Source organism: Falco naumanni, chromosome 2 (genome assembly GCF_017639655.2).
Source record: "Falco naumanni isolate bFalNau1 chromosome 2, bFalNau1.pat, whole genome shotgun sequence".
Lineage (NCBI taxonomy): Eukaryota > Metazoa > Chordata > Aves > Falconiformes > Falconidae > Falco > Falco naumanni.
Window position 1 is genome coordinate 31002656 of NC_054055.1, and position 24034 is coordinate 31026689.

The following is a 24034-nucleotide window of genomic DNA, read 5'->3' on the forward strand; positions in this document are numbered from 1 at the left end:
ATAAAAAAGGAAATGCAGAAGTGTTTCTGAGGTCAGGACTTTGGAGCAAGGGATGAATGCAATGGAAATCCCTAAACCAAAGAAAGGCTCCACACGAATTGCACAGCTCTTTGCATACACTGACTAATAATCATGCATCAGCCTTGTGTAACAACCATCACAAATATTTTGATAGCCCTTATTTTATAAGTGGTAAAGATCTGGTGAAGAAAGCAGTAATTGTTCTGATTTATGACTGGCTCAGCAACGTGAACCAGCTGTATCTGCTCCAAGTAAAGGGCTAAAAAACCAAAACCTACACACCATGGTGACCTCCATCACTCCATGCTTCCCATGTAGATGGTTGACTGTGCCCCAGCAACAGCCCACCAACAGCTTGGGCCTATAGTGCGGCTATCTAAATGTTAGACATCTAGCCAAGCCCTTTGTTTGGGATCTCCTTGTAGTTGATGGACAGGCAGGCACCAATCTTCCTGCTGGTCTTGAATACCTACAGAGGTCTGGGGTGAATGGCACCCTTACAGATGTATCTCTCTCTGTCTTGATTATAGCTAGGTGAGTGACTCAGATAAGACACTAAATCTATGGGCACCTAAAATCAGGCTGAAGGAGTTTCACTTTATCCTAAGGAAGACTTGACTTTGAAGGCTCGACTGTTGCCAGCAGCCATGAAGCCCTTCAGAGCCTTTGCAGGCAGCTCCTGACTAACGGGCCACAGTGAGCTCAAAGCTGCCAATGCCTCAGCCCAGAGGCGCTCCCCGTGTTGAAGTGCTCTGCTTTCAGGGGTAGCTAGAGCTTGAGCACAACTCCGTTAGCATGGGTTGCATGTCAAAAACGCAGTCTGATCTTGGACATCTGGCAAATATATGTAAATGCTTAACTGAGAGAATAAACATTCCCCAAAGACCCAGAGTCCTGAGATTGCAACCTTGACTTTAACCATTTGGCTTTCTTCACATGCTAGTAAATGCCATCTATCACACATACCATGTTAGAGTCTACCCAAACAAACCTAAACCACATCACAATTCTATGAAACTGAAAAAAAAAGAAGTATTTTTGATAGGATTTAGAAATGTATGATTACATTGTAATCCTCTCTCCAAAAAGGAAAATGAAAATAAAGGCTGAGGAAGGGAAAAAAAAAAAAAAAAAAAAAAAGCAAAGCAGCAAATTATTCCTGCTGTGGCATATGAAAGCTAAAAGAATTTAATTTTCTGGTCTGTTTGTCCTAGCATGCTTCTCTAGGCTTGTCATCGGTTCCACTGGAACACAGGGAATGTAAAAGATATTTTAATACAAATTACTGTATTTGATTCATTCCATTCTCCTTATAAAATTGTCTGCTGTAAAATTATGTCTAATGTGAAACAGTTATAATTTGCTTGCTACTCACTGTATTAATACCTATTAAAACTTGACCACAGTAGCACGCACCCAGTTGTTGCAACATGCAAAAACCCACAAGATTTATTTCAATGTGTCTGGAGAGTGCCAAAGCATAAAAATATATTGAAATTTAAAAGGTCTAATATAACTATTATATAGATCATGGACAAAACTGTAAGTCAACTCTGAATGGCAGAGTCAGCTATTTCTAAACATCACAGGCCTCTTATTAATCCTTTTCCTACAAGAGTTCCACCTGTCTCAGGACTTTTTTACCTCAATTTCAAGACTTGCATTGTCCATAGACCTCCTTAAGCACTGGCAGGTTCACTACATGAAACAAATCAATTTAAGAAAACAAGTCTATAAACAGCACTAAAGTCATCTTGCAAAAAGCTGGTACAAACAGTGTGTTTATCATCAGTACTAATTAAAGCCTGCAATCTGACCCCAGTGTTAAAGACTATCCCAGCACTGGCTACAGATCAGCCCATCTGATGAAACAAACTCTCTAAGCAATACCACATGGGAGACCAATGGTCTCTGGTCGGATTGGCCTTCGGTGATAAGATCAATGGGGAGTCGAACATGACTAACAACATTCCAGCACTTTGATACTCCAGTGATAGGTGCTATAAAAAACCTCAGACAGTTTGTATCAACCCACACTTGCCAAGCGTGGCGGAGTGCCAGCTCAACCCTTTCTCTTGATGGACAGAAGCAATGCTGAAGACTTTGTTTTTTCTCCACAAACTAGTGAGTGGCGGACGGAGATCCATGACAGTGAGGTGATAAAGTGAGAAAAGCCTTTTCCTCCTGCAGGAAGCACATGCATCTTCTCACAGGAGGATGAAAACTGCAACCATAAAGCCAGCAAACCTGTTGTAGACCTGCTAGCATGCAGAGTGCTAAAAAATTGCAAACTTCAATCCTTCCTGCGTATGACAATGTAGATAAGCTACGTCTTACTGCTTCCATCTGTGGGAGGTTGAACATAGGCAGCAGGAAACGTGCAGCCACCTGTAAAGGGAAGGAGGCGCCAATATGGTGTATGCTGAGGTGGAGGAAGCCTCTGCTTATGCTGCTGCATGTCATGCAGCACTAGACGACACAAGGGAGCTGCTGGGGAGAGAGGGACATCTGCATGGGGACACCACAGTGTTTCTATGCTGCATGAGCTTAATTTAGGCCCTGTTTTAATCATTTCAAAGGTATCCTGACCTTGGTCTGGCCCTCTGTGCCAGAGCCCCTATGGAGCACTTGTGAGGGGGAGCTGTGGTAAGGCATGCAGGGTGGATGAGGCTTAGTCAGAGGAAACTGTATAAGTCTCTGCAGTGGCTAATTTGTGGCTTCATCCACAAATCATTTAGGCAAAGAAAAGGGCAACCTATTTCCACTGCAACGTTGTAAACATAAGCATGTTTCCTAATCCCTCTGCTCCTCCTGAACCCAGAAAGCATTTGTTAGCCTGCCTGGAAAGTCTCCTCTGCACCTGATGGCTCCTAAGAAAAGGCTGGTTTAAGAATGTAATCACAGAAAATGGCAGACAGCATCCATTTGCACTGGAGGGAGCATCCAAAGGCACACAGCTCTGGCTCTGTGAAGGGGACTGACCCCGCTCTTCTCTAGGACTTTCCCCCTCATCAGTCTTTCACCTCTCTCAGATTGCTGGCTATTTAAGATCCCACTCTTTGTCCAGCAGATGTAGTGCCTGACTCTGAGCGAAGGTGGACATGAGAAAATGTAACACCCAGCACCTTCTGTCAGTCCTGCAGCCCTTAACACCTTGCCTATGGGAGCACATAAAGAATGATGGCTAACCTTGCCAACCCATCAGCAGCATGCTCTGTTAATGTGGTAAAGCAGAAGAGAGGGCTGGTAAGAATAGGAAATGCAGGAGTACAGGGAATGAAGATAAGATGTGAGCATGAGATAGGAGAAATTCAGCTATCAACACTGGTAAATTAACTGTCATATAGAAATAAGGACACTGAGCAAAGGATGGGCTGCACTGCACTTTCACTGTGCAGATCTTCAGAGGCAGGTGACCACATCCAAACTGCTTGGGGGGAATAGTCAGTGTCCCACGCTAACTCCCAAACTGAGAAGTGTTTGAGATAGTGGTGGTTGGGCTGGGCTGAGTATGTGCCTGGAAGGGCTATGACAAGTTAGCAATATAGATGACTGAGTCTCAGTGCCCAGAAATGTTTCCTGGCATTGTTCAGTTTATTAGCACAGGCTTTGCCTTTGGGATCTCATCACCATGGGGATTAATTGATGTTTGTACCACTGCAATGTGCTAATTGCTACTCTTAAGAATATGGTCTTCTGAGTATTGTTGCAGGAGGCAAAACAAAAGGAGCAGTAACTTGTGTTACTGCACAACACAAGAAGTGTGAGTGCATTAAACACAAAGATACTCATATAATCTGTGGAAGTAAGACATCATCGTTTCATCACACATGAATTACAGCACCAGAGACATCACTCTGATTAAACAAGCATTAAAAGGACAATTTCATTACCCGGCAAACCTAACACTGGATGTAAACTTCTTGCCTTTGAGTGACATTGTTGATACATGCTCATAGCAGGGACATGAATACACCCTGACAGCCCTCTGAAAGAAAACCTGAAATGGGAGTAGAATATAACCTGTAGTGAGATAGGAATTGCCATTGCAGGTTAGTCAAATGCCTTCTGCAATCTGGTGTTCTGCCTCTGGCAGTTGTTAGTGCAGATGCTTTGAAGACAGTTGCAAACCCCACACGATGTGTCACTATGCAATGACTTGCTCATGGAACACTTTCTGCTTAACTTTAGGAGATGTATTATGTCCCAGAGCCTGATGGCTTATCCCAGTTTGCATGACTCCTACACTTTTATCCTAGCTTGTATAAGAGTAGATGTGATGATTCATGCACATCATTTGGTGCTGCTTTTAGCATTCGTGGAGGAAATGCTAACTGCTCCTTCTTACTCCTTTGACTGATTTTACCACTGGAGTTATCATGGAGCTGGTGACAGAAAAGGCAAAGACAGGTGCTCTGGCTTCAGCTTATAACACATCTAGATTTGGGTAATTTCTTCCAGACTTAAAAAACAATCAGGAGCTGCAAAGGGAACTACATGGCATTAGCAAGACCTGCCTTGCTTTTTATATATATAACTTGCAGGTGAGCCAGACTTTATTTCTGTTTGTGTTATGGCGTGACACCTTGTGACTTTGATTTAAGTTCAGGAGCAGATGGGGGCTTTGATGACTTTCCACTGGCTGAAGATTTCTCATCAGGAAGCCACGTTCACCTGCTGGCTTCAGCTGTGAGCCCCCAGACACCTCCAGGCTGTTGTCCTTAGTCTTGAGGTCTCTCTTGCCCCATGGGTGGGTTAGCTAACAATGTTCCTCTGTTCCTGCCATCTCCTCTTACCCAGAGCGCCACACAGCTCTCAAGGTCCATTGATGTGGTCCCATCAATCCATCATCATGTAATGTGGTGCAGGCCCTGACACCCCTCCACCCCTCATGCCAGCTTCCTCACTGGAATTGCAGACCTTGTTTCCATTTGCTAGTTGGACCTCTGAGGAAGGAATAAATGCTTTATGAGTCACCACCCTCAAGAGCTTTACACTTCAAGATGTAAATGTAGAAGGATATTGTTCAGAGGTCTTTCAGTTTGCTCTAAAATCCTGCAAATTCAGGTGCAGAAACCAAAATCTTGAATTCCTCTATTTGGCTATATGGAAATGATTATAGCAAAATGCTGATACCTGCAGAACCTTCCATATAATTTTCAGTTAGGAAACAGCAAATACAAAGACCCTCAGCATCAAGCTGGCTCAAGAAATTAGCTTCCATTTACCATTGTATGCTTTGCTCTTGTTGGTGCCAGTAAACTCTAAGCAAGTTGTCTGCAATAGCAAATCCTTATGTTGCATAAGTATAAATGACATGTTTTTATGAAGGATTCCAACATGCTGGCTACATCAGAAGGGGAAATAGGTGGAAAAGATGATGAGAGTGTAGTTCTTAACTGGCATGTAGTAAAGGGGAAGTCCAGCTCCTGATGTATTGTGGAACTATGTGGTAAAAATTATGCATGATTTTGGGCTCCATTTCATCCACAGATTAGAAGCTCTAAAGTGGCCACTAGAGAGGCCAGGCACATTAGTGAAATAACACAAGTACTCCACCCTTGGAATATCTGTAAATACAGTACTCCAAAACCATCTGTTAGTCCTCCAAAACCACTGCAGGAAAGGTAAATATTAATAACTGCTACAAACATCTAGAAAGAGCAAACTGGGAATTCTGCTGGGTTATGGCTAGTGCTTAGATTAAGACCATCTCAACAACTCCTTCTGTGACCAAAGTGGGAAAGAGGTGGAGAGAGTGGGGCTAAGAATTGAAAAAAAAAAAAAAAAAAGCCAATTCCAAACACTGAGATTCATCACTGAAAAATTAGGAGGTTAAACAAAACAATAGTCACTTGCAGATTATCTGTCTTTTGCAGATTATCTGTCTTTTGATGTGGGCTCGTTGACTTGTTAGATACTCCTGCTTCAGCTAAGAATGCGGGCTTCCTTTTTCTCTTGGGGAATTATTAGCCTCTGGGAATTTGTATGCCAAGGAAAACACTAAATACTGCCTGAGCCACCTAAAAATTCAGAGAATCATCAAATAAAAAAGCAATAGAGAAGGAGCCTATAGACTGATGTGAAGAAGTTGAGGACGAAAGAAGTGCCTCTGATTAATCAGCCTTATGAAACCTTTCTTGCTCTGTTTCAGCACCACAGTTCTGCTTGAGAAAGCAGCTGTTAAGGGAGTCAAGACAGGTGAGACCAGAAGACTTCAATATGACCTCCTTCAGTGGTGGAAGTTTATGGTGATATCAAAGATGGCACATGGAGCATCTTGGTGAAGAACCCACACAGTTTTGGGATGCTTGCTCTGGTCAGACTGAGTTAAAGCCAAGTCTCTCACCTTTCCACACAAAGGTTTTAGTGTTGAAGCCTGGAGTATTTCTGCTAGTTTGTAAAGGAAAAAAGAGAGGGAGCTTGGATCAGTCACAGCTAGACTGACAGAAGTGCTGGGGCCCAGCCTATCCTAGGATAAAGAAGCCCATTGGTACAGGCAGTGCTGTCATGGCATCATCCTTCATTATCAGTTATGGTAACAAGGGACTACTGGGGATGGTGGCAAATTGGCAGAATACTTACAGGACTCCATGCACATCAAATAGATGAAAGGCCTATCAGTATCATACCTTCTTTTCCTTTTTTCAGCCAAGACACAGTTTTGCTGTAGTGAGATGGATGCTAAATCAGCTTCCTGAGCCAGGCATGGCACTCAACCTTTCATCAAAAGGCCTCAAAGTCCTTTTCGACCTCAGCGTGGTCAGGCATCTCATTGCTGCCTCTGCCGGTTATGACCTAATTTTTAATGAACAGATTTTCAGAATGCTTAGTCTTGAGCATAGAAACGTAGAATCATCACAGAATCATAGAGTAGTTTGGGTTCAAAGGGACCTTTAAAGCTCATCTAGCCCAACTCCCCTGCAATAAGCAGGGATGTCTCCAACTAGATCAGGTTGCTCAGAGCCCCGTCCAACCTGACCTTGAATGTTTCCAGGGATGGGGCATCTACCACCTCTCTGGGCAACCTGTTCCAGTGTTTCAACACCCTCATTTAAAAAATTTCTTCCATATATCTAGTCTAAATCTACCTTCTTTTAGTTTAAAAGCATTACCCCTTGTCCTATCACAACAGGTCCTGCTAAAATGTCTGTCCCCATCTTCCTTATAAGCCCCCTTTAAGTACTGAAAGGCTGTAATAAGGTCTTCTCAGAACCTTCTCTTCTCTGGGCTGAATAACCCCAGCTCTCTCAGCCTTTCTTCATAGGACCATTTTTGTGGCCCTCCTTTAGACTTGTTCCAACAGGTCCTGTCTTTCCTGTGCTGAGGATTCCATGACTGAACACAGTACTAAAGGTGGCGTCTCACAAGAGCAGAGTAGAGGGGCAGAATCACCTCCCTCGACCTGCTGGCCATGCTTTTTGTGATGCAGCCCAGGATACAGTTGGCTTTCTGGGCTGCAAGTGCACATTGTTGGCTCATGTCCAGCTTTTTATCCACCAGTAGCCTCAAGCCCCTCTCAGCAGGGCTGCTCTCAATCCCTTCATCCCCCAGCCTGTATTGATACCAGGGGTTGCCTTGACCCATGTGCATGACCTTGCACATGGCCTTTTTGAATCTTATGAGGTCCACACGGGCACACTTCTCAAGCTTGAAATAATGTTGAGCTTGATAATCTCTATTTATGAGCTGCACTTGTCTGTTAATCTGCAAATGTAATATCACCTGCTGTTAACGTCTGTTGTCTCTGTGAGATACCCTGCCAGCAAACTCTGTCACTGAGGTATCTGCGAAATGTGCACTTGGGTGAAACAAGTTAAATGTTTTAGATGGGTGGGGACACTTAGGAAATGTGTTAGTGGTATCCATCCAGGCCTAACGAGAAGAAAATTAATATTTTCCCTTTCTCTTTAAACTCCCTCCTGCTCATTTAAAAAATAAAGAGAAATTTCAGGGGAAGCGGTGAATGAGCTCTGTTGGCATTAACGGGAGTTGCATACTGCAGGCAGAGTCAGGATTGCACTTTCTGTGACACTGAAGGTGTCACTGCCTGTCCTGATGTTCACTAGTGTAAAACAGCTAAAGGACTTGCCACGCATCAGGAATCTTGGCATTATGTAAAATTTTCAGAGAGGCAAAACTGCAGCAAATTGAACATTACTCTGTGAGAGGGTACCGACACAGAGATGACTAATGGTGGTCTATGTGCTATAGTGATTTTTTCTAACAGATTTCTCCAGTGGTGCTTCAGAAGTTCAGCTTGCTTTCTTCCCTGCCCTTCACTGTGACTGGGCACTGACACTGCACCACTAGCCACTGAGGTAGCCAAGTGGATTCTCATTACTGGTTTCTGTGTTTAGAGTCTTATCTCCACAACCATGACAAAGCACGTAATACCAATGACAGACTGCAGACCCCAATAACCTTATCAGACAAAACAAAGCATCCTGAACCAGCTCCTCCCAGGGCCATTGCAGGAAAGCATCAGCTCCATAGACAGTGGGTGAGACCCACAGAAGTGAGTCAGCATGAGAGGGTCTCTGGAGCATCTGACGGGCTGCGGGGGTTGCTGTCTGGGGGGGAACAGGGTGCTGGGGAAGGGCATTTCAGGGTTGCATGAGACTTAGTATGGAACATTTAGGGAATGAACCAAGGGTCAGGAAAGGGAGATACCAGGTGGGTCTGGGAAGGAAAAAGCATGTGACAATAGGGGGAGAAGGGGGTAAAAGTGGAAAAGGGACCAGTCATGTGCAAACAGGCAGCTGGTCATTCCACTTGTCTGACCATGCCCTGCACCTGATCAGCACAGTCTGTCCTGTCTCCTGATTAAATGCTGTTTCTAACTCTTCTCCTGGGAAAGGGACCCCATTCAGCATCTGTCAGTGTGTGGAGTCTGAGTCCAGCCACTGGAGCAGAAGAAGGGTCAGAGGGACATGTGACACAAGAGACTGAAGTGTGTGTGTGTATTGTGTAGGTGCATATGTCAGTGTGTGTTCACAATCAAATACCAAGCCAGACCAGCTGGGGAGTAGGATAAGAGACTTCGGAGCCAGATATTGAGGTGCCTGTAGGTTTGGGCCACACCTTGGGTGGACCCAGGGTTCTGCAAGTCAGCTACTGGAGGGACCAAGGGACATGGAGGACAACTAAAAAATCTCTCTGTGTGTGTGCCTGTATATGTGTATGCAACGGGTCTGTACCGCAGGTACCTGGAGTGGGGCCACTGCCACAGGGGTTTGCATGCCCAGGTGCCAGTGCCTGGGGAAACTGGGATCCAGGGTCAGCTGCTAGGCAGACTGACAGTCCAAAGACCCACATTACATGCATGTGTGCATTTCCCACTCACAGACCTTCATCCTGAACCTCCAGAGAGTGGAACAGGATTAACCCGTTTGAGCTGCCTGTGTTTGATCTGTGTTGATCTGTGTGGCCAGCCACATGTGCATGTGCATCTTGTACAGGTGTGGACATATGCCTGTGGTGGATATGTGTTCAGCCCCTCTGCAGTACGGATCTAGGGGTATGGAGCTGTGACTGCCTCACCTCGATCAGGATGCTGCGTTTGGCAGCCCCTACAACAGATCACTTGCAGAGGCATGGCTTGGTTTTATTTTATGCCCATTCAACAATTTTGCTGAGAAAATATGGAATCAAGTACTAGGAAAAGGGATTATTTGGGCTGATTGGATTTCCTCAAAAACCAAAGGTGTGACTGGACTAGAGCTAGGTTTAAGATCCCAGATCAGCTCTGCCATTAATGCTGCTAGTGCAGCTTGGACTTGAGTGTACTTTAAGCTCCCAAGTAATCACCCAAGGCTCTGGTGGTTCTTGAAAACAGCACTGAGGCTGCCTATGGTCACAGCAACCTACAGCCAATTGAGGTCTGGCCCCATCTGCACCCATGTCTCTGCATGACAAGTAATGAGAGTGAAGAAAGGGCCAAGGACAGAAAGCTACGAGAGCATGCAAGACAGGCAAGACAGGCTCTGACTCAAAAGCTCTTTAAGCCTATTTCTCCACTTGAATCTACAAAAAAAAGAAGATAAAATAACTCAACAGTAGTGCTCAGAGTGACTCAAGCCACAACACTATGTATGTCACAAAAGAAAAAGCTGTTGTTTGTATTTGGCTGGTATCTACGAGTTGCAGAGACCACAGAGATTTTCATCAACCTTTGCACCATCTTCAACAGCCTGCAGATGTCCCCAACTGCTGGTTTCATTCAAGTTTGAGCTGGTTTAGTGAAAAGACGTTGGAGATGGCAGTTCTGATGGACTTTCTCTTAACTGTCTTTTACCTTATGTAGTGCTTCTTGCTTTTTAAAGATTCTAAATTTTTTTTCCTTAGATTTGGGCAAAAGGGGGTGAAATCGTGCTATTGGGAACTGATGATACTGGCAACTTGTTCAGTGGTATTTTTGCAGCAAGATACAATGACTCGAAAAGGAACAAAGCAAACCCACTCTAATATTTCTTCCCCTACCCTTTTTTTCCCATATGGCTGAATCAAATCTATGCAATGAAGAGTATCTCTTCCAGTCCAAGGAAATATTTGAAAGTGATGCGCTAAAGAAAATGTTGAAGACAATGAATCACTTCCCTTCTCCCACTGCACTGTTTACTGATTTTATCATTAGATTACTATACTGTGGTTTTTTTGAACTGCCAAGCTGTTACGCTAGCCCTAAAAATGACTTTCACTGTCTTGAATGAAACATCTTCTCAATTCAGAAATTGCTTATTTCACAGGGAGTGGGGCCTCCTCTGTTAGGTACCTGACGTAGAGCAGGTCCCTCAGCATGTAGCGCTGCTTTTGTTTCTCTGCAGGTGATAGATTTTAAGGACAGGACTTGTATCAGACCTTCAAGCCAACGTCCTTTTTGCCTGGACTACAGGACTTACTCAGATCAGCTCCTGCTTTAAGTCCAAAGGCAATGGTTGGAACAAGACTGATCTTTCTGGAAAAACTTCCAGTATAAACATTTCTTTAACCATTGTAAGTTGTTCCAATGATGAAGTACTTTCTTACAGTCAATTACTTTTAATTAAAATTTTATTTCCAACCCCAGCCACAGGATCTTGTTTTGTGTCTCTATCTGCCAGACTGAAACAGTCTCTCCAGTCAGCCATTAACATATAGATGGCTATAGTTTGTAACCAATGCACTTTCTGATTTGATGGGACCTTTAGATCTCTCTCTATCAGGTGCATTTTCCAGTCCAGCATATTTTTGTGCTTTGTTTGTGAATAGTCTCAGGAACATCAACATCAGTGTAAGATCTCTAACTTCCATCTGATTCCTTTCCCCCCAGCTCTCTCTCCCGCTATGAACAGAAACACATATATATCAGAAACACCTTTAGATGATGAACATAACCCTTTGCAAGAGTATTTTGAGACCAGAGGTTTGCCCACCTTTGGTGCATCTGCCACATGCTCTGTTGTTGATGCCCCTGCATCGCCCTTGTTGCCTGATAAAAATGTTTTGCAGTACCAATTCAAATCCCCAGAATCACCATCAGGCTGAGAGGTCTACAAACTATCCTGGTCATTCATCTATTGTGCTAGCTTTCTCCCAGGCATCTGGAACTTCCCCAGTGTGCTAAGATTTATTTTCTTTGGCTAGCTTTTTTTTTTCAGCCTCCTGGATACAGGTTACTCAGATCTTTGCTAGACTTTATTGCTGTTTAACCTCCACATTAGTTACAACTAGAACAAAAACCATGTGATCTCTGTCGGTTGACATGAATAAATGATTAGGGTTTTTTTCCTGCCCTGGATAAAGGACAAAAATATTACAGAATAAGCCTCTTTTTAACTTTTTTTCTTATTGGCAGTTTTACCATTTCCATCTTGTAATTCATGCCGTTGTTAGTATCCTTTATGTTCTGGAAATACTTAAATAAAATCCCAAACAAACATATAACAAAATACTCCTCAACTGGCAGCCTTCCTCAGCTCTTCTTGTCATGGCTCTCCTTGTGACCTGTTGCTTCTTTTATCAATTTTCTCCAAAACCTTCCTTCCATTTTATATGGGCTGTCATTAAGTGCTTTTTGCGTTTTCTCTTGGGGTCTAAGTACACATATGCAGAAGAAATTTTACTTCCCTTCTGAGGCAGGCCACTTAATGATTGCATATTTATTTCTTGGGTGTGGCTTTTTTGGGCATCCACTTAAGTATTTTCCAATGGTCATCAATCATCATTCAGATTTTCTTGTTAATAAAGTCCTTCTCCCAGCATTGTTTTCAGTTAAAATGAAATTTTCTCTTCAAGTCACAATGAATCTTTTATTGGCTTGGACTTCATTCTGTTTGGAGATAACAATAAATATAATCCCACTGTCATCAGTTATACCCAAGCCATTCCTAATTGTTCATTTCATAATCAGTCTTTCTGCTATAGTAAAGACAAGACCTAATGTAGGAGATTTCCTAGCTGGACGTAGCACTGAAGTTGTCTGTAGCGTTTGCAATGGTAGCCTTTCTCTCATATTGGTTTAGTACAGAAAATTTGGACTATTTAAAAAAATTAGGGTACCCAAAAGGTAAAAAACTTGACAACAAAAAACATCAAGAAAACAGCCCATGATTCTCTCTAGTGGTCTGCCAAATCTTCTCCTGGTGTCTAAAGCATGCATCCAGATTATCCTCATGCAGCACATAGTACCTCTGTGGAGCACACATCACCATGATGTGCAGATACCCAAACAAACGAGACCCAGACCTGGTAGGTCTGGGAAGAACTGAGCTATGTCAGCCCAGCGCCTCGCTTGCGTGGTGAGTCTGGCTGAGCAGACACATGGCCCAGTGGTGCCCCCAAAGAAGGTTTTCTCCAGCTCAAGACTGCACCTCCAAGATGCTTGAGCACTGCGGTGCCCATCCACCCTCTAGAAATACAACCCCAGCTTCTCTCAAAGCCCACTTGTCTTCCCACTCTTGATTTCCCCTCACTGCTTTGGCTTGCCAGCAAGGACATCGAGGATCCTCCTCCAGGTCACCCTTCCTGTGCAATAGAGGTTTTTTTCTAGTTTTATTTAGAAACACATATCTATATCTATATCTGTATCTATCTATCTGTCTTCTTTGCCTCTTTTCACAGCTGACTACATACTGAGGAAACTTCCTGCTGGCCCCTCTGGAAACCAGTCCCACAATGTTTTACAGACTTTAATAGAAAAAGCACCTTCAGCAGCCCACAGCATGTCACCATCGCGTAGTACCCTCCCTCCTTCAGCAGGGATTCAGAAGATGCACAGGCTCCTCATTTGCACAAAGGGATCCCCTCTGATGTCAAAGCCAAAACAATCTGGCTGCAGGTACTCCACAAAGCTGGGTAACATGGTTTTAATGCACAGTGTATCCGGTTTGCCCTTTATTGTTATCAGTATAACAAAAAGGCTTAAAAAGGATGATGCACTTGAAGAAAAGGTTTGTAAACCCAGCACCCACCAAAACGTCCCCTGGGTGCCTGCATCTGCATAGCACAGAAAGATGGGGTAAATGTAACTGCCTCATGCAGCTCCAGCGGGTCCTGGAGCTCACCCTGTATCTAAGGGTTATGCTGTTAGCTTTTTCTGGCCCACCAGCATCACATGTCACACTCAGTTTCACTTTAGGAGTCCCCTTACTCAGTGCTACATGCAATAAGTGGTATTATTTTGTGCCTCAAACTTCCATATATTCTATGTTGCATTCTTTGTGTTGTGGTGAGGGGAGATCTATGGTATGAGAGGCTATCTTGCTCCGTGAAAATTAAATATGAACATGTATCTGAATGTCATAGGGAGGAAATATTTTTCCGAAGGTCTTAGATGAAAAGCCAAGCCTTCAGACAGCTATTTCTCACATTGGCTTTTAGTACATCATCAGCATCCACAACGCTAATCTAGTCCACAAAGGCTGAAAAAGGTAGCAAACAGGACTTGCATGATGACTTCATTTTTTAAAAGAAATTTTAAAACATTTATCTGATTTATGCACACACACACACATGCACACGTACAGAGTACTAGATCATTTTCTACTCTTGAGTTTAGCTTGCAGCATCCTTGGTGTCCACAAGTCATTTCCTTGAAAGATTTCCAGACAATCCAGAAGAATTCAGATTCCATTGTATGAGGATTTTTTTTTTCCTTTTAGCTATTTAATCGTTGCTTTCTTTCTTTTTTTTTTTTTTTTTTTAAGTGTGCTGGCACTTGCAGGAGCAGCCTGTGTTTGCACTGTAGGCCACCAGTAGCTGATTCAACACAGGAGCACAAACACATACAGGCTCACTGACACACACACATGCACACACAGAGCTCGACAGAAAAGTGATTGATGACCAGTTTCATGTCAGAACTGTGATATTTCTGGCTGAACAGCTTTTTATCCATTCTTTTTGGTACAAAAGCCATGGCATAAAGATAAGAGGCAGAGCACTTAAGACATGTTTACAAAGATTAAACCACTGACTTGGCTTTAGTTAAAGTAAATTCTCCTGCTTCCCACTGCGCAGTGAAGGTTTACAAAGGAAGGACTGGCAAAGGTTGCTTCGTCTTCTTTCCTGGCACTGCCTGCTGGCTCCAAAACAAATGCAGGACTTAAACCACATAAAAGGGCAGCAAGGTATTAGCACTTTTGAGGGGTTCAGCATCTGACACATTCCTAATCTGCCTGGGTAGGTTTTAGATCCGAGCCACTGCTGTGCTTTTATAATGACAGGGCAATTTAACAAGCCCAAAATTCGAGCTTCCCTCTGCAGACAAGGAGTTATCAAGCCCCATGCTCAGCCTCTCTTTGCTGTCATCATTACTGGGAGGGTTATCCACTCCCCTGCCTCTCCCCCAGAGACAGGGAGGCACAGGGGGCTCTGAAAATCATACTGTGTTATAGACTAAAATGCTCTTATTTGCCCTAAGGTTGAGACCATAAGAGATCAACCTGAAGAGGAGGGTTGTTTTTTTTTTTTTTTTGGGGGGGGGGGGGGGCAATGAAACGGGAAAAATTGCACAACTGCTGTCATAGCACAGAGCTACTTTGATCCTTCAGACCAGGAAAGTTAGTTTGACAGTGCTTTTAGAGAAGTGACAGAAACCTCCAGCACTGAAACATGATGTTTGTTACCTGCTCAGAGAGCCCCTGGGAGCAGAGTGCAGCAGAACGACTGTGGGACAGCATGGAGGAGGAGTAACAGCAGAAAATAATAGGGGATGTCAGGATCACAAGTCCCAAGAGAATATATCAAGAAATAAATAGGTAAGGATCCCAAAAAATCTATTTAAATATCTCAAATACATCTGGAAGTTTTGTGTTAATGTATTTGCATTAATGTTAATGTGACACACTGTTCTGCACCGTCTGCAGAAAGAGGTTGTCTTGGCTATGGCAGGAGAGTAGGAAAGGGCTAATGTCACGTCTACCTCCAAATAAATTATGCACCTATCAGATTATTCCTCTCAGAATTTGTTATTACAACAAATAATTATTTAATAATAGTAAACACAAACACAGAGTAAGGAAAGGAGTTAAATAACGTCCTTTCATTTTAGTCTGGCTTTTGTTCCTAGTGATGAAAACAGTCATTGAAGTCAGCTTTGGGAGGTGTAATCCAGAGGAAGACATGGTGGTACAGGAAAGCTGTACTGGGAGAATACTGTATTGCCAGTCAAAGCAGAAGGACATATGGGTTAGGTGCAGCACAGCCTTTCCCAGGTTTAGTCGTGTTCAATATTTTTATTCATGCCCCAGACGATGGAACAGAGAGGATATACAGATGGCAGCCAGCAGGGAGGGACTGTCAGGAGTTTGGAGGACAGGATTAGAATTCAAAATGATCTTGGCAAACCAGTGTTTTTCAGGTCTAACAGAAAAACATGCTACTCTAGAGACAAGCTTATAGATTCTGCACCTCACCAGGAATAACTGGCTATATATTGCAGGATGCAGAACTGCTGCCTGGAGAGCTATCTGCAGAAAAACGTCTAGAGGCTGTAGTGGATCACAGGCTGAACAGCAACGTTGTGTTGTTGCACAATAGGGTGGCCCCAGACTGGCAATGCACAAGCAGAATTACACCACATAATCAATTTTCAGCTCTACAAAGTGAATGTGACTATCTGTGTGCAGTCTGAGGCACTGTTCTCCAAGAAAGGTATGATTGAGTTGTACTAAGTCAGGCTTATTAAAGGTCTACAAACATAATGCAGGAGAAGAAGAATAAAATAATAGGGTTTCTTGAGAAGAAAGGACTTTCTGCCATGACACATGGGATAACAAGAGATGGGCATAGATTAAAGGAAGGAAGACCGAAGTTAGAGATCAGGAAACACTTTCCTAATGTTAAAGTGGGGTCACACAGGAACAACTGAACCATGGCATGTCCATCACTGTAGGCTTTTGAAAGGCTTGCTGGAGTATCTGAGATGTGGCTGAGCCCAGCTAACAGCAGAAAAATGGTCCCTCCGTCTTATAAATGGGATCAGATGGATACATCCAAGGAGGCTTCCCCAGGGGACACTCAAACCAGAGTTTCTAAACCTCAGAATTGCCTCTCAGAAATTACCTCGGAGCAGGAGAATTCTGCAGTGGAAGGATCCGAAACACAACCCTTTCTTTGAGTGTCTCACAACGTACCATCTCCTTCATCACACTGGCTTCTGGAGTCCCATCCTTTAACACCCAGGTCCCCTTTTTTGTGATACCGGGAGCTGGGGTCAGTGCTAAAGGGTCTGAGGATCTGCAGAGGGACATTGCAAGCCTGGCAGGCATGTTTAATACTCTGTTGTGCCAAGCTGCTGCCATAATGACTGGGCTAAGCTCATTTGATTAGGAATGGGGTGAAATAAATCTTACTTGGCAAAAACATTTCCCCCAAATCAACAAGTGAGTCAGAATTAGAATAAAAAAAAGCATATGACCAGTGAGATCCCTCTGCTAACCCCATACATTGTGGCTTCTATTACAGTGCATATACTGGGCAAACAAAATCTCTGGGAACCTATTTTCTCAAGAAACAAATAAGTTTTTAGTCTGAAGAGGTTAAAAGCAGGCTTAGGGTACAGATCTAACAACAGCCTCAAAAAATGAAAGAGAAATTTGTGATTTTAGAAGGATTTTTCCTTCTATTTCAAAGCAAAACAGTGTTTCAACATCAATTTTCATCCAACAGTGTTAGTGTATGCTGGCAACTATATACATTTACCCCACTCTAAACCAAAAAAAAAAAAAAAAAAAGCCACATTAAAAAAATTGCAGACAAACAGTGGGTTAGTGTCCTGGGGGATTTAAAATGCATGGTGTGCAACCCAGTTATCAAAATTCATAAAGGAACGACTGTGCTGTAAGACTTTTCAGAGGAGGTACAATACATTCTGCTCACACTCAAGAGTGTGAGCGTGGCACAGACAGCTGGGTTTTTAAATGCCTACCATTATGGTTTGTTTCATCCATCAGTCAGTCAGCTCCCAGATAAAGTTTCTTGCAGCATTCATTTCTGGGCTTTAATGTTTTTAAGAACCAATGAACTGATTATGGGGGTGCCTCAGACTGTTAGAGGGTTTCTTTTACCCTTGTTACGTGGCTTAGATGTTGGGGGGGGGGGGGGGGGCGGGGGGAATAAGAAGACAAGAACAAACTGAGGAAACATCTAAAGACCATGAAAGGGCATATTTTCAACACAGACTCCCACACGGCCCTTTTGCAGAACTTGCAGGCACATCTATTTGCATTTGGCAAGTGGGTAAACGAACAGAGAAATGACATTTTATACAGCCATTTGCAGTTACTTCTTTGTTGTGCACAAAGAAGTTGCACAATTATGCAATTTTCTGCACACAAAACAGATGCAACTGCAAATTCTTCAGGTGCACTCAGAAATGCTGTTAAAAACCTGCATATGACTCTTTCAACATGGAATTCACCGTTCTCACTTCCACTTCTTCCTCACCTCACATCTTTAGCCAGAAACATTAAAAATACACAGAGCTCATAGAGAAGCAGCAGCCTCAGCTCTGAATCTCCGTGTTTTTCTGTTTGAATAAAACATTTAATGTTACTTGAGCTGGCGAGAAAGGTGGGGGGTTGTGTGTGTCTTAGTAGAAATTAATGTTTTGGTTGGCTGGACAAGCTCAGGAAATTTCTGTAGTGAGCATGATGAGAGAGGATGTTTGGCGAGATGTTTTCCAACAGCTGGTACAGGTGAAGGATTAGGGGGGAAAATGCTTAAGAGCCTTTTCCCTGATTTTCTACTTTGTACTCCTCTTAGATGTAAAAGCAATTTCAGACCCTAATCCAAATGTCCCTGAAATCCATGGGTCTTTTCCCACTGGCTCAATAAGATGTGAAACAGGCACTCCAGATGTTGTGTTGGTTATTAAAAACATTTTGACTTTCCTCCCTGTCCTCTTAAACACAACTGTTTTGGGAGAAAGGAGCAGATACTGGCATCTTTATGCAGCCTGGGCTCAGAGAAACCACCCAGCTGACTCTGCCCATGGCAGGACCAAACAATGTGTCTGTCACGGTCCTAACATGGCAGGTGATGGGGTGAGGGGTCCCACTGGTTTCTCCCTACCTGTATGGGTGGGGGATGGGGGAAGAAAGGCCACAAAGGGCACAGACCTTCAAACTGCCTGACGACAAAGCTGGCATAGGGACGGATGAGCATGGCAACATTCTTGGACTTGGTGTGCTGTGCTCTGTGGGGCATAAAGGATGGAGAGAGTCCTTAGCTGGTGCCTTTGCCTGAGGTTCCTTGCTAAAGGCTGCATGATACAGTGAGAGAGCAGGATCAGGCTTTAAAACTCAACATAATTTGTTATACAGAGAGTTTCAGCAATTGTCTTCATCCCATTCCCTCAGTAATATAGCTCTGCTACACCATAACCACTTCAGAATATCCCTGATGTATTTGGTATTTATAATATATAGAGACTGCTGCAAAGTGAACATTTACTGACCCCAGAGTTCCTTTTGTTTAGTTCATTATGAAGGTCAGAATTATTATAAATCTGCACGAATTGAAACAGCCTTTTGGCATGGCTCTTACATTTGAACCAAGTTAATAAAAACAATGATATATAGTGTTCGGGTATCATTTAATCTTAGGAATCCATAGTGAGCACAAAGACCAAAATAAACCCTTGCAACACACATGTTTATTCACATATTAAGATTCCCTGAGACTGTTCTACATTACTGACTTTCATATGCTTGGAAAATAAGAAGGCTTTTTCATATTCATGCTCAGTGAGTGAAAACACATCACTCAGGAGACCATCTGCTTCTCTCTGGAGCGTGGATCTTGACCTTAACACGTCAGGCTGCATACAAACTCTGAGGGGAAAAGATGTATTTGGGTGCTTCAGCACAATCTTAAGAGCGTGGATAATTCAGACAGCATTCAGGAGATTCGGTGTTAGTTCAGCTGCTACAGCAGCCAAAATTACACAAGATGATTCAAGTTTTCACCTATCTGCCTTGGTGCAAATATTCTGCTACAACCCGTTTGCCATTTTACCTGACTCATTTATATAGGGCCAAATCCAGGTTCCCGAGAAACAGATGAGAGTTTTGCCACCGACATCCCTGGGATCAGGATTTAGCCTGCAGCAAGGAAAAGAAAAAAAAAGAAAACCAACAAAAAAGCAGAAGAAAGCTAGAGGCAGGAAGTCCATCTGGAGAGTGGCAAGCTGCCCACCACCTCGGTGCCCGCAGTCAGCACAGCCCGAACAAAGGCAGGCGAGGGGAGTGAAGTGGTGTGGGCACACACTGCTCCCACCCCACCGTGGCTCCCCGGGCTCCTGGGGGGACAAGGTGCCTCCTTGAGAGGCCTCTCTGGAGTGAGCTGCTTTCTCTTCCATCAGATTAAATGGAGAGCTGGAAGAGGCAACTCCACAAGAAGTGCTACCAGCTCCGAGGGGCTGCGGGGTTAAAGCTGAGAAAGAGAAGCTGGATCCGGGCAGGGAGAAAGGAGCCGCCTTTAGCACATCTTGCAGCTTGAAGTGGCAAGGTGTTTTGGCTTACAGGGTTGTGCAAGAAGGAGGACCTCAAACTCCTTTAACATTTTCAAAGGCCGTATTTCTTCCCAGGGCTGAGTCCCAAAGAGACATTTGAAACAGGTCCCTGACAGGTGGCTCCCTGCTGAAAACATATTCCCTTCTCCCCAGGCTGTTAAGACAGCTGCAAAAGAGCATTTTGAGAGGGATTGGATGCAGCAGGAAGGTGCTATGCTGGGGAGCTCCCCTGGAGTTTTAGGGGCATAAAGAGCACAATGCACAGCGGGAGCCTTAGTGCCTCACAGCAAATTCATTCCTGACTCAGCGTTCAAAAGCTGAGGCTGAACCAAAGCAGGGTTATCCTTGATGGAGTGAATCCCAAATGGGTGCATACACTGCAGGTAGCCTGGGTAATAGCAGGAGGAGTAGATTTGGTAGCATTAGCTGTAGAAACCCTCCAGGGACTGAAGTATTCAGGTAGCAATTCCCTGCTGCCGCATCTTCACTGTGTGGTCACCTAAATCAAAGTAAAATTACCTCGAGTAACCTGCACTTTGCTGGGGCAAAATTATTGCTCCTGACTGCCATGCCAGCACTGCTTCAGGTCTAGTTTGTCATTGGACTCTCTCAGGGTCAAGATACACTCTGCGTGCCTTGAAACCACTTCTTTGAGGTCACAGCAGCTGAATGTGAACTTTGCCGGTGGTGCAATACAGGACTAGAAGAGCTTTGTGGACAGGAGAACATGGAAGACATAACTGGTCATTTTAGCCTGACTCACGGTAAAGGCCCAGTCTAGTCCCACTACAAAAATCAGGTGAATGCAGCTACCAATGTCAGTGAGAAAACTGCTTATAGCAAGTACTTGCTTGTACCAAGAAAAGAAGAAAATTAAAGGTAGTAAATCCACCAGGTTATCGGGATTATTCCTTGTATATGAGCTCAAGCCAGCCTTGACACTTGCCTGTAGTGTCATGCGAAGTCCCATAGTAAGCAACATGTATTGAGGAGCATGACCAAATCCCACACATGCATGAAATGACCACGCTTTCTAAGCAGCATGAGGGAAACAATAGGAGAAAAAGGCACCCTTTTCTAAATCTCAGAAAGGGAGTAACAGATACACAGAGTGAATGTTTTCTTGTATGAGCGTTCACAGTGGTACCTGGGGATCTAGAGGAGAAGCTCATTCAGAGAAGTAACCCTAAAGATATTGATTCAAGACACAAACATAACTTTAGTCTATGGGAAGCCCACAGGGAGTAAAGCATTACCTGGTAATAGTTACGGTGGAAGACTGCTTTCTCACGTTGAGAAACCAAAGGAAACAGCTGAGCTGCAAAAGACACTGTCTTTGGGGAATATAAACTATAGACTGGAATATCAACCAACCAAGAACTCTGAGCCTCTGGAAAACTCATACGTGAATGAGATGGAGGAGGATGGTGTCCCAGTGGGAGTCCTCTAGAAATATTGCCAGGAGAGCTCCGAGGCAGTAGAACAACACTTGAAAGAAATTCAGGTATAAAGAACAAGGGATGGCCTGATAAAGACCCTGGAAAATCTTGGAAATGCTAGACTCACAAGATTATATTTGTGGGGTGGAGGAGACAGAGCAGGAAAGTGCTTCTAAAAGCATCTGGCCAGGGGGATGGCATGAAGGGTGTCAGGAGCCTGGACACATGGCAAAAATGGAGCCCTCCAAACTTCAAAGCATCTCTTTGTAGGAGATAGGAGTGACATGGGAAGGGGCTTTTGCTCTGCCGTATACCAGTACACAACCTGCCACCCCCATGTTTGTGGGGCCTAAGGTGATGCAGGAGGTGTCCATGCAGCTGCTCAGCTGTGAGCACAGTAGTAGCCATAGCAGGATGGAGCACATTGCTGTCATCTCCAAAGGAAGAGTGACAAAGGAGAAAGACCAATGCCATCTTTCCAGCCCACAAAGCAGTTCCAAGTCAACTCCCAAAGCCATCCTAGTGGTAATCAGAATTAGGGCTCAGGAATGGTCCAGAACCAGGTTTTGATAATGTTCTGTTCCTGCTGTGTTATTGAAAACAGGAGGGGATAAATTCAGTCAAAGACTTTGTGAACTAGTTTTGTTGATTCTGTGGCTTGAAACAATTCCAGAGGAATGGCAGGTCACATGCACAGGAGGGACCGAGCGGAGGCAGAAGCAGCTGGGATGTCTCCTTCTCCAGTGCAGTCTGCAGTGGCAAAGCCTCTCCATTCGGAGACACCCTTTACTGAGAAGATGGTAGCAGAGTATCCACGTTAAATCAGAGGACCAAATCTTGGCAAGGGTAGCCTGCTCATCAAAATGCTCCGTCTGAAGTTACACGGGCACCTTAAGGCTTTCAGGACTTAACTCGGGAACAGAACAGGGAATAAATATCCAGGAGCCACAAGGGTGTAGCTGGGGAGTGGAACTGACCCAAACTTTCTCGTTATTATTGTTGTTATAGTTTTTTTGTAAGTTCCTGTTACAGCATACAAAGGGTCTGGTCTTGTCCCAACAGTGAAGCTGGCCTCTTTTGAAAACCTTGTCCCCCATGGCTGTCAGGATTGGAAAGCTGTTGCATGGGCTACAATTTGCGTTTTGACATTACAAGTTTGGAAAATTTTAGAAGTGAAATGAACCAGAGCTGTCAGGGTGTGGGGAGGAGAGAGGAGACGGAGTTAAAAAGGTTACAGAAGTGTAGATATGAAACTGAGGGAAGTTAACTATGTATCGCAAATCATGTTTGATAAAATGCAGAAAGTATTCTGGTTTGGTTTCTGATTTCATTTCCCATTTGAAGTTGAACTGAACTACTAAAAAATGTGCTTTTACTGCAGGAGGTAGGTCAAAGTGTGCAAAGGAATGCAAGAAAGAAATATCCTTCAGATTATAAATACTGGCAGCATCGGTCATTAGCTGTAGTTAGGTCTTACAAACTGCCTAGTTTGTGAATTAATTCAGAATAGATTTTGAACTTGCAAAGCAGGACGTGCTCTATTCTAAAATGAGACATAAAAACATTAAAGAAAATCACCAGATTAAAATGATCTGTAGACGGCTCCCTGTGGCCAGACCAATAGGAACATTCAGCATAGAATTAGCTTAAAATTAGCTCTAGTTTTCATTCAGAGCTGGCATGGCTCAGAGTCATTAGCCACTACGCTCTGTGTCAGCTGCTGCAGGACCTGCTGAAACCTGGGTCTGGCATTTCAGCATCCTGGCCTGCCAAGCCTCTTTCTACAGAACAGGGCAGTTTTGCAAGAAGTCTTTGCAAAATATTTTAATAATGAAAACTTTAAAAATACACAGCTGTTTTGCAAAACCCTTGTAACAAAGACCCCTTTGAGATCAGCTCCACGCAGGCTCCGTAGTGGATGTGCTACCATCAGTATTCTCAACAGAGACATTATGGAGCCTGGCGTTCCCTCCATGCCTCTTCCACCCCCCCAGTCCCCTGCCTGGACCTTGTTCTTTTCAGGCGCTGCTGCCTGCTCATATCCCTCTTTCAAATCCTTTATTTGGGTGCCAGCAACTGCTTCCAGAGGTTAGGCACATTTGCCCCCTGGGACAGCTTCCTCAGAGGGTTACTTGTCCTGCTTTGCTGCTGCTGCAGTTCAAACAGATCATGCTGGGCCATCATTTGGGGTGAAATTCAGCTCCCAGCTAAACTGGGTAACGCTGAGGAAAAAAAAGTCCCTGGGACCTACAAACACCTGGGCACCATTTAACTCCCAGATGAGCATCTGAGCTCCCACGGTTTTAATTCAGGCTTTCTGCACATAGTCCAACATCTGTTGGCATGCTGGGAGCATGGTACAGGGTGCTGCTGTGCCAGAGACCTGCATATTGGAGGCTGGCATCAAGCTGGATTCCTCGATCATTGTTACTAACAAGTATTTAGCGGAATCCATTTTCCAGACTGAATAGTTTATTGGGATTTGAACACTTGCAGGGAGTTCATTGCCGTAGATAGGGTAGTGCCTAACTAGGAAATCTATTTATGATGCTTTTATTACTGCAGGGAAGATGGGAAT